This window comes from Rhinolophus sinicus, chromosome 5 (genome assembly GCF_057876585.1).
Source record: "Rhinolophus sinicus isolate RSI-liver-muscle chromosome 5, RSI-T2T, whole genome shotgun sequence".
Lineage (NCBI taxonomy): Eukaryota > Metazoa > Chordata > Mammalia > Chiroptera > Rhinolophidae > Rhinolophus > Rhinolophus sinicus.
In genome coordinates, this window is record NC_142505.1 from 37,257,880 (window position 1) to 37,270,430 (window position 12,551).

General features: G+C 36.1%; 1 protein-coding gene across 5 annotated transcripts in view; it reads right to left on the reverse strand.

The window, feature by feature from the left end:
- The window catches only part of PIK3CB (phosphatidylinositol-4,5-bisphosphate 3-kinase catalytic subunit beta), a 153,476-nt gene that overhangs the window by 99,201 nt on the left and 41,724 nt on the right, over nt 1–12,551 (reverse strand). The gene's annotated exons all lie outside the window — the stretch shown is intronic.

Genomic DNA, 12,551 nt, shown 5'->3' on the forward strand with positions numbered 1-12,551 from the left:
CTAAAAGTGATTAGCACATGGTAGCCATTTAGTAATTGTTTAATGAACTTCAGACATTTTTATTATTCCCTACTCCTACAATTAAGAAAATAAAGCTCATAAGATAACAGAATTAGTCACAGTTAAAGGTGAATACTTACTATGTCTTAGTATTCTGCCAAGTTCTTTACACGCAGCACTATATTTTATCCTTACTACCACTGTGTGGTAATATTACTACTCCTTGAGGAAGCACTTGAAGCTTAGAAAGGTTGAAATCTGATGGCTAATAAGTGGCAGTCCTGGGATTTGAACTTGAGTCTAACTCTAAAGAGCGAGCCCTACACCACTACTGAAGTACCAGAAAAAAAAGTCTGAGACATTTAACCATAATAAACCACATTGTGGTGATTTTAAGCTCCATGAGAACTTGCACCATGCTTTTTTAAGTTCTCTCACCACCGCATATGGAAAAGTTACAATATGAGTACTTAGGAACTTTAAATTGATCAACTTCCACAGACAAGAACAAAACTACACAGTTACTACAGATGCATTAACAGTCAATTGCTTTAGGCAAATCACTTCAGAACAGCCTTTGGAGAGTCTTCAGTGGAGGGTTTCTCAACCTTGAAAGTAAGGTGTTCCTGAGATATTTGCAGAATGAAAACACACTATATCAAATCATAAAGACCATGTTTGCCTATATTCAAATGCTACCATGCAAAGACAAACAGAGGGGCAAGCCAGCTCCTGAACACCAAATCACAGCAAGTACTACAAATGAATCAAGAGTTACCAACAAAAGCTGGGGGAGTGGGGGGGTGATGGAGAACAAAAGTAAGCATTTAAAATTGAGAAACATCAGCCATCTGTCATAGAATTACAATCACGATAAACCTATACACACCCGAGATTTCTTCACCACAGATTTTCAGCAAGACTCACAAAAGAAACCAAATCACCAAATGAATAACATTAGTAAAACAGGAGCATGAAAGTATAAAAACAAAAACCCTGAGATCTCACCCTTACCAAACAACTGGAAATAATGAGGCTTCCTGAGACCTGGATCCCTGAGTAGTAATCTTATCAAGGAGACTGACTGTACCTCAACACCCTACAGCATCAACTCCCCAGATACAAAATTCTGAACTTCTGGGGTATTAGAGGAAGGGGCACTATGGTAGATTTAAGAATTTCTTGATGAAGAAGGTACATCCAAAATGAATTATAAGAATGAATTCATGGTACAACAACATGGACGGACCTAGAGGATATTATGCTAAGTGAAGTAAGTCAGACTGAGAAAGACAAATAAAATATGATCTCACTTATATGTGGAATCCAAAGAACAGAATAAATGAACAAACACAACAGAAATAGACTCACAGATACAGAGAACAAAGTGATGGTTGCTAGGTGGGAGGGGGGTTGGAGGATGGAAGAGAAAGGTAAAGGGATTCGGAAGTACAAATTGGGAGTCACAAAATAGTCACAGGGATGCAAATCACAGTATAGGGAATATTGTCAATTTTGTAGACTATGTAAGGTGTCATATGGGTACTGGACTTATCAGGGGGATCACTTCATAGATTATATAAATGTCTGACCACTATGCTATACAGCTGAAATTAATATAAAATAATATTGAATGTCAATTCTATATATGTGTATATATGTGCGTGTGTGTGGTCACGGGATGTAAAGTACAGCATAGGGAATATAGTCAGTGGTATTGTAATAGCCATGTAAGGTGTCAGATGGGTAGTAGACTTGTTACAGTTATCACTTTGTGAGGGGTGTAAATGTCTCGTCATTATGTTGTTTTGTATACTGCAATAATAAAAGAAAATGAATTCATGGGCCCCTACCTTCCTTCCTTTCAAGGTCTGACCTTCAACACTGTCACACATACTAATTATCTTTACTCCAGCCAAACTGAACCAGTGAGACTTGCCAGCATATCCCGCACTCTCTCCTGCCTCCTACCTGAATCATATCATTCCCTCTCCCTAGGAGATCCTAACGTACATATCTCCTGACCAACTCTTACTCTTCTAGACTCTTGGAATCCTGCCCTAATACTATTCTCTGCACCCAAGCACCAGAGCATTCCTGTGTCAGAACAGGAGACTCTACTGAAGCGCATCACTTACTGATAGTCCCCAACCTCTTTATTATTTTCCAGCTGTTTATCTGTAGTTCCTGACACATACTACTAAGATCTCAATAAATATTTACTTATGGCTAAATGAATGAATGAATGAAAAAGTTCTATGGAAGTCACTAGAACAATTAATATTCGATAACTAAAAATGTGATTTAAATCATGCTTGACAGGAAAAATTATGTGGCCTTCAAAGTAGTCTTTCAGAGCCTAGTCTAAGAAATACCATGAACAGCCTCCAAAGTGACATCTTTATGTGAAGCCAAGGTAATGTTTTACCAATACATAGATAAAATACCATACACATCTAGATTTCCTAGAACTCCTTATATTTAAAAAACTGAAATAATTTAAATCAGATATCATTTAAGTCTATTCACATAGGGCTTTACAAAACCTGTCTAATGTTTTATAGATGTATCTTTCCATAAAAGAGTAAAGTAGAAAAATATTCACAAACATACAGAATTCTATTTGCATCATTAGTTGTAGTGGATCAGGCTTTGCCTAATACCACCTGTCTCCAATCATAAACTCATGTCACGTGAAGAAAAAAATAGGTCCCAGCGTAACATAAATAACTGTTCTCCCACTGTGTTGCAATTCCAGTAATATTACAGACGTTTCCAAATATGATGTATTTTCAACCATTTGACAACAGAACTGCTTATTCCCATAAAATGGTATCTTCTATTAAATTTAGACAGGCTAGGGAACTACCATGATATCTAAGGGATAACCATTATTTTTAATACAGAGAAAAATACAGAATTTCAATTCAGAAAAATTCACTAAGCTCTGTATTTATGTTTTGTGTACTTTTCTGTATCTCTGCTATATTTCATAATGAAAATGTCTTAAACATTTAATAACTAGCAAAAATCAAGTAGTTCTCTAATGCCATCTCAAAACTCATCATAAAAGAAAGTTTAATCCTTTAGCTTTATAGTTAACCATTCTCTATGCTTACTAAAGGAACATCCATCTCCAAAATCAATTCCTCTATCTTCAATTTCAAGCACAAAATCCTCACATTCAAAATGTTAACGATTAAGAGTCTAATGATTCAGCAAGATATTGAAGATGCTTGTAAAGCAATACTGTATTTAAATAAAAGATGCAGAAATGTTTTTCTCAACCAGGAGTAAATTACCAAATGGAATATTGCAAGTTTACACCCAGGTAAATAAATTTCTACCTAATATTAATAATTTCTACCTCAATATTAATAATTTACTAATAAATAAGTTAGACTGTCAGACTTTGTAAACACTCAATGTAGACACATAGCATATAATTATAGCCTAATATATAGGTTGTACATGTGTGTCACTTTAATAAACACACTTTTATTAGACCAATTCTCAAGGTTTCCAAGTACTTTAAGTTAAATACTATCTAGAAGAATGGTTTTCAATCCTCTCAGATTCAATATTCTTTTTAAACATATATTTTACATACACTTTAAAAATATGAAATGAAATTAATATAACTTACATGTAATATATATACTTAATTTGAAAATAAAACCATATAATGTTTCTGTTATAACTCTAACAGAATGGAGAAATAAAAAATATAGTACTAATTATATAGTACGTGGTTACTTGGACATGACCATCCCACATGGATATCACAACTACAAATGCAGACTGATCCAAGTGTATTTTACTGACGATCAAATGCTGATCAAATGCCACTGGTCCCATAGATTTTCTAAATCTGTATCTTCCAAAATCAATATATTAAAATCATGTAAAAAAATACTCTGTATTATATTTTTATGTAAGAAAGAGTTCAGATCTAGGATCAAACACAATAAAGAGACTTTTCATCAATATAAATATTTATCTGGAAGGAAATTCAAAAATTGTGTTGTACATGAGACATTTTTTTTCAGTCCAAGACAGTTCTGTGCATTGCAAGATGTCCAGTAATTCCTTAGATAATAGTAGATCCTCCCCCAATATCAAGTAAAATAAAATCACTCTACAAATTTTGAAAGCATCTTAAGGGGGGAGTTCACATTTTCAGAAGCATGGCTCAAGGACAATTCCTACTATTTCTCAAAGTAGTAAAGGGCCCATCACACAATTTATCCAGACCTATTTATAGTCTGTATTTAAATATTAAAGAACATAACACACAATTCCACTTGCCAAACAATGGTGTTTCGTGTATTTTGGCTATGTTGTCTTTAACTAATTCTTGAAGAGTAAATAAAAGACACTCTAGAGCAGCCAAGTTGGCTCAGTTGGTTAGAACGCAGTGCTCACAACACCAACGTCACCGCTTCGATTCCCACATGGGCCAGTGAGCTGCGCCCTCCACAACTAGACTGAAAACAACGACTTGACTTAGAGCTGTTGGGTCCTGGAAAAACACACTGTTCCCCAATATTCCCCAACAAAAGTTTTAAAAAGGACACTCTAAGTCAAAGAACATTAGCCCCTTAACTCATCAGGAGAATGTAAAGCCATAGTAAATAAACTTACTGATGGGGTGGTCTAACTAAAACCACAGGATAACTTGTAGCTCTTCAGAACTTCATGCCCAACACTTTATGGTAAGTAATAAAAGGGCCATAATCACAAGATGTGCTGTAATTTAGGTATGTATTTTGTCATACCTAAAACTGTGACACAGTTGAACAAATAAGGTAACAAACCAACTGCTAACAGAATCTTTTGTATATTTTGAAGAAAATAAAATTATTGCCACACAATTGGAAATTAAATATGTTCTGGTTCCTATTTCCCTATGTCACCCTTATTTTACAGGGAGCACCACACTACATTCAGTCTGTAAAGTAACAGAGTTTCAGGTTGGAGGTAGGTGCCTTAGGAGTAACAGACACTTCCCATTTTAAAAATAAGAAAACTAAGGCCCAGAGAGATTAAGTAAATTATCTAGGATGACACAGAAGTAGAGCCAGAATCAAAAGAAAGATTTTTTTTCCCCAAGCAATAAACATACTTTGTAATTCTTTACTTTTTTACTTATTTTTTCCTTTTTATTTTTTTGAGATTTTTATTAAAATATAGCTGACATACAATATTATATTAGTTTCCAGTATATACCATAGTTATTTATATACCCAACATTTATATACCCAAAGAAATGATCACCATATTAGATCCAACAACCATCTTATACCATACCACGGTATCTCAATATTATTGACTATATTCCCCATACTGTACATTACATCCCCATGACTTATTTGTTTTATACTTGGAAACTTGAATCTCAATTCTCTTCACTTTCCCCCCCTTTTTAAATTTTTAATTACAGTTTACATTCAATACTATTTTATATTAATTTAAGGTGTACAGCATAGTGGTTTAAGAAGTGATTCCCCTGAGTAGTCTAGCATCCACCTGGCACTATACATAGTTATTACCATACTATTTAATATATTCCCTATGCTTTACTTTACATCTCCATGACTGTTTTGTAGACTACCAATTTGTATTCTTACTCCCTTCAGCTCTTCCACCCTACCCACCAACCTCTCTCCCATCTATCACCCCGAAGAATCTAGTACCTGGAACCACACATTATTATTACAGTACCACTGACAATATTCCTTATGCTATACCCTACATCCCCATGAGTACTTTGTAACAAGCAAGTTGTATTTCATAATCCCTTCCCCTTTTTCACACACCACCAAACCCCTTTCCATCTGGCAATCATCAAAATGTTTTCTGTACCTATCAGTTTGTTTCTGTTTCATTTGTTTATTTTGTTTTTTAGATTCCACTTATAAGTGAAATCATATGACATTTGTCTTTCTCTGTCTGAATTACTACACTCAGCACAATACCCTCTAGGTCCACCCACATTGTTGCAGATGGCAAGATTTCATTGCTTTATTACAGCTGAGTAATATTCCATTGTATATATGTACCACCCTTTTTTATATATATATTAGGGCATATTGGGGAAACAGTGTTTTCCAGGACCCATCAGCTCCAAGTCAAGTCGTTGTCCTTCAATCTAGTTGTGGAGGGCACAGCTCACTGGCCCACATGGGAATCGAATGACCAACCCTGTTGTTAAGCTCATGCTCTAACCAACTGAGCCATCCGGCCGCCCCTGTACCACCTCTTCTTTATCCATTCATCCATTCAGGGTCACCCAGGTTGCCTCCCTATCTTGGCCATTGTAAATAATGCTGAAATAAACATATGGATGCACACGTCCCCTCCAAGACACGTTTTGGGTTTCCTCAGATAAATACCCAAAAGTGGGATTACTAAGGTCCTTCTTTGTATCTTTGTTATTGCCTTTGTTTTAAAGTCTATTTTGTCTGGTATAAGTATTGCTACCTCAGCTTTGTTTCTTTGTTTCCATTTTCACGAAGTATCTTTTTCCATCCCTTTACTTTCACTGTGTGTCTTTTGATCTGAAGTAAGTCTCTTGTAGGCAGCATATGTAAGAGTTTTGTTTTCTTATCCATTCAGCCACCCTATCATTTGACTGGAACGTGTAATCCATTTATATTTAAAGTGTCTGTTAATAGATATGTAGGGTTTTTTTTTCTTATTTTTCCCCCTTCTTCCTGAAGAATTCCCTTTAAGATTTCTTGTATACTGGTTTGGTGGCGATGAACTTCTTTAGCTTTTTCTTGTCTGGGAAACTCTTTATCTACCCTTCGATTCTAAATGATAATTTGCTGGGTAGAATAATCTTGGTTGTAGGTCCTTGCTTTTCATCACTTTGAATATTTTGTGTCAATCCCTTCTGGTCTGCAAAATTTCTGTTGAGAAATCAATTGAGTCTAATGGGAGCTCCCTTGTAGGTAACTAACTGCCTTTCTCTTGCTGCTTTTAAGATTCTCTCTTTGTCTTTAACCTTTGGCATTTTAATTATGATGTGTCTTGGTGTAGCCATGTTTGGGATCATCTTGTTTGGGACTCTGTGCTTCCTGGGCTTGAATATCCATTTCCTTCACCAGGTTGGAGAAGTCTTCTATCATTATGTCTTTAAATAGGTTTTCAATTCCTTGCTCTCTCTCTTCTCCTTCTGGTACCCCTATGATAAGACTGTTGGTATGATTAATGTTGTTCCAGAGGCTCCTTAACTGTCCTCATTTTTTTAGATTCTTTTTTCTTTTTGCTGTTCTGATTAGGCATTTTATGCTACCTTATCTTCTAAATCACTGATTCTATCCTCTGCTTCATCTAATCCACTATCGATTTTCTCTAATGTATTCTTCATTTCTGACTGGTTCTTTTTTGTTTTCTATCTCCATTTTTATATTTCCTATCTCTTTATTGAAGCTCTCCCTGAGTTCCTTAAGCAACCAGTGTTATAGCCAGTGTTATAACCAGTGTTTTGAACTCTCCATCAGGTAGATCACTTGTCTCTGTTTTGCTTAGTTCTTTTTCTGGAGCATTGTTCTGGTCTTTTATTGGGGACATGTTTATTTGTCTCTCCATTTTGGCTGCCTTCCTGTGTTTGTTTCTATGTATCAGGCATGCTGCTATGTCTTCCAGTCTTGGTACAGTGGCCTTATGTAGTAGGCGTCCCATGGAGACGAGTAGCAGCACAGTCTCCATGTTAACCAGTGCTGGAATCTCCAGGGGTGTTCCTTGCGTAGATTGTGTGTGCACTCCTGTAGTCTAGACTTGGTTGCTGTTTGCACATTAATGGGGGGGACTAAGTCTTGGGCTGATTGGTTGTGAGGACTCGCCGTGACTACAATGGAAGAGCTGTAGTGCACGGGCAGAACCAACAGAGCAGGATTCACTTTACCAGGGCTCCGGTGTCTGCCCAGTCTGCCCTTTGGGTGTGTCATCTTTGGAGGTGGCCTACTGATGCTCTGACTCAGTCCAAAGCTGGCACTGGGCATGCCAACACCAGGGCCTCCTGGGAAGGGACCCACTGCAGGCCAAGTTCAGCCACAACCTATGCCCTACTTGGGGCCACCTGGCATGAGCCACAAACCAATCTGCAGAGGGCCACCACCCATGCTGTGCTTAGAGGTCCCTTGAGAGGCCAAGCCATGAACCAAAGCCACCTGTCATTAGTGCCAAGTTTAGGGCTACTCAGCCAGAAGTACTTATTTAGGTTTTGTAAACCTTTAAGAGATTTTAGGAAAGTCTGCAGCAAGAGCCAAGGTAAGCCATTTGTATGGAAAGTCACTGGAAGTGGCTTGGTCGATGGAGACTCGGATATGGCAGCCACCTGCATCTAGACACCAGGAGTGAGGAGGGCTCAACAAAGAAACAATGGGTTCCACCAGCTCTTCTGTCCAAGAGAAAGCTACCCCTCCGGCCCTTGCCCTGAAGCCAACTCAGTTCCTCCCCGTATGTCCCTGGCAACTTTCAAGCTGCTGCCCCAGCACTGGAGCTCAAAGCAAGTGACCCCATCAGTGAGTTAAGTCCATGCACAGGCCCTTTAAAACGATCACCTGGGACTACAGCAGCCCTCCATCTCACTCAGCCATATTCTCCACTGGTTTTCACAACCACATGTTATGGGGCCTTCTCTCCCCATCACTGAAACCCTGGGCTGGGGAGTCTGGTGTAGAGCTGGGACCCCTCGCTTCTTCTTGGGGGGACCTCCACAGCCGAGATATCCCTCTCGATTTTTAATAGTCTCACGCAGGTGTGAGACTGGTCCGTTTGGTGTCTTGGCCCCTCCTACCAATCTCAAGGGGCTTCTTCTGTATGTCCTTAGTTGTAGGGCTTTGGTACAACTAGACTTCAGGTGATTCTCAATGATGGCTGTTCTGTAGTTTAGTTGTAATTTTGATGTGGTTGTGAGAGGAAGCAAGCACAGCATTTACCTACTCCGCCATCTTGACTGGAAATCCACTCTTTCCTTTTTCTTTAAAGGAAATGTTCTTCGCAAGGTTACCTAGCCCAGCAAGGTCCTCAGTCTGTATCACTCTTGTTTGAACAAATGATTAAATGCTGAGGACAAGCATGAAACAACTATGAAAACAACTTTTCAAGGAAGCTATCAGAGGGCACAGAACTTCAGCAGTGACAATTAGGTCAACTAAACCCTTAGAGTGTAATTATAAACCTATATCCTGTCAATTGTTCACTGGCAGAAAAAGAGGAAAGAGTTTAAGTGTTCTCAGCTTCCCTAGTAAGTGCCAACAGAGCCATCGGTTTTTACCTCTTAAATCAAATATGCATTATACTGAGTACTGAAAACCTGAACAGTGTAGAAGTTCATTTTTTAATATAAATATGATTATTTTATGTGAATCACTGTAATTCTATATAAGAAATATCGCTAAAGTAATTCTACAAATTATTAAAAAGTAATTGCTAAAACATAAATTTATCCTCTCAAATAAAAGCTGACACTCTAAATTGCTTTTAGAAAATATTTAGAAATACACACTGATCCTTGAAATATTTCACACTTACTACCTCGGTAATTCCAATTCTATAATTTACATATTTAAAAACTTTATTACAGAAAAATGGTCATGCACAAAGAAAAATATGCAAATATGACAAACTTACAAATAAACTGTCCAAACATGAAGCAATAAACAATGATACACCCATTTGATGGCATTTAAGCAGCCATTTAAACTTTGTCAAGTGTGTGCAATACTATGGAAATGTTTGTAAATTATATGAAAACAGTCAAGTGTGTACGATATTATGGAAATGTTTATAAATTATATGAAAACATCAAAAAATAAACAATACAAAGATATAATTAGAATTCTATTTAGTGTAAAAAGGAAAAAAACCATGAGTACAACCTAATAATAATGCACAGAAACTAAGGCTGCAAGGAAATATATTAACATAGTTCAAAAGTAACTATAAATGTTTCCTTTTTCAATGTTTCATTAATAAGGGCATACAGCTTATATACTTTTTTAAAAGTTCTATTTTCAGGACACTTTGAGTAATTGTCGATAGGAAGGATTCAGGTTAGAGCTAGGCTATCTATTCTTAATATGTCTGTGTTCGTTAGTACTTCTAAACTACAGATTTACATTCTTAGTATTTAACCCAACTATAAATGGAATACATTTGTAAATACTTAGTATGCCCCTGTAAAACAAGTCTACTTATTATAAGCCAGACTTATTTCAATGTTCATGAATATAGAACAACTTTTTTAAACTACTACACATACACTTAATATAACAAAAATGACCTCCGTGGCTAATCTAGACACAAACAAAACTAACTCCTGTCTTGCTTGAGGAATTCCTCTCTTTTAAAACTTTTTCCAAAAAGGAGTCTATAATGTACAAACAGCTGGTACTCATCACAATAAATATCCTGAAGAGGAAAGCATATATTTGAAACTGAAATATTACAAATTTAAATAAAATTTATATTGTTACTAAAGTTTCCCCTACAAACAAAGCAGATTATCGTCTTTGGGTTTCAAAAGACAAGCTCCAAAATGTAAGTTTCAAGTTCAATAAATGAATCATCTCAGATAAAATTATCCATTATGTAAATGATACTTTTTCTAATTTGAAATGGTTAAAATAGGTCTAATTTTATAATCATTATGTATTTAACTTTTCATTCTGTCATTCCCTTTAATCTTGTATAAGGCTCATTCAATATTGATTGAACAAGAGCCACAGAGATTTTATTATTCAAACACTAAGAGGTCCTTTACATAATGTGGTGTCACCTACATGTTTTGCTGTATATCTTGGACTGTATCACCTTGGATAACTTAACTTAAACCTCTCTGACCTTCAGTTCCTAATGCATGAACAAGAATAGTAATATCCACCTTGCAGAGTTAGTGTAAGAACTAAATAAAAGAGCATATAGAAAAGCACCTTGCATAGCACTTGATATATAAAAAGCACTGAATAATTGATAACTAATATTAATTTACAATAAGATCTGTTTCTTTCCAATGAAAAGAACAGCCATGCCACCTATTCACAGCATACAATCAGCCCTGCTTGCTTGATTGAAAGGAATTAGAGCAGTGTTTCTCAAAAGATGGTCCCTATTGGCCTACCAGGTAGTTTGCTTATATTCATTTCCCCAAATTAATTACAGTTTCTACAGAGATCCCACAAAAACACTTCTGTGTTATCAGAGCTGTGTTGTTCCATTTCTCTTGGGTAACAGTTAATGGGATGCTTCGATTCTTAGCAAATGTATTTTTACTTCATTTTTATTATAGAGTCCACTTTTGTTACATATTTTTTTGTTACTACTTTGTTGCATCATTCATTCTAGGATCAATGGCTCAAAACAGTTCAAAGAAAAAACCAAAATTAGAGAGGCAAAATTCAAAGTTACATTCCTTGTGGCAAAACAAATACAATTTACACAACTACTAAAAAGGTTCCAATACCACAATGAAGTCAATGACAATGCTCAGAGAGAAAGCAGGATGAGCTACTGCAAAATTCCTTTACCAAATGACAACACTGGGCATTGCATAATATCAGTGGCGTCAAATACGTCACAGCAATCAAACCACACAAGCATATTAGTAGAAAGCTTGCTTTATGAAGGCCAAAACCCTGGGAGTGTTTACCACAGCTCCTGAGGAACGAGTGCTCAATGACTTGTTCTGTTCATGAGTGAAAAGCCATGCGACTAAAGTAAGGAGTTTTCACTTCGTTTCTCATTTTGTAAATCATGATACAGAATCAATGATATAGAGCCATGGTATAGTAGCAGCTGCAAGGACTACTCATGGGATTTAGGTGCCAATACAGCATCCCTGTGTCAGTCTTTCCTTGCAGTCAATGCACTCACAGGTATCTGAGTAAGACATGAGCATCTGACTACGGTCTACTACAGCTGTGCTGAGTATTTACATATTGAAATGCATACGATATTTTATCACCAATTACCTTTATATTACAGTTAAAACATTATTATTTTTCTTATTACATGCATAGGTAGATTATATCATCTATAAATTTTATCTCAATATAGTAAAACAAGTATTACATAACATACTATCAAAAAGGGTTAGGGTCTAACGGTTTAGAATTACTGGTATAAACTTCTTTAAGGTTCTTTAGGCATATTGCTAAACTTTCTAGAAAGATTTTTACCAAATCTGTATTCCCACTACCTTAACGGTTATAAACAGTATCCATTAACTGGATTGTAATAGATCCTTTTAATCTTAGTCAATTATCTAAAGGCAAAAAGTTCTTGAGTTAATTCGCATTTCTCTAACTACTTATAAAATCAAACATTTTTAATATTTACTGGAATCTCTATTTAAGTATGTGTCTGATCACACTCATGTAATTTACAGGTTAGTGATCACTTCACTTAAACATTAGTAGTCTTTATACATGTCATAATGAATGATACCATATGAAAATGTTAGAATTCTGAGTCGTGGTTTTATTGACTTATTGCTTGCTTATCTTAGGCTTTGTAACTTTTATGTTAAAGTATACTGTGCA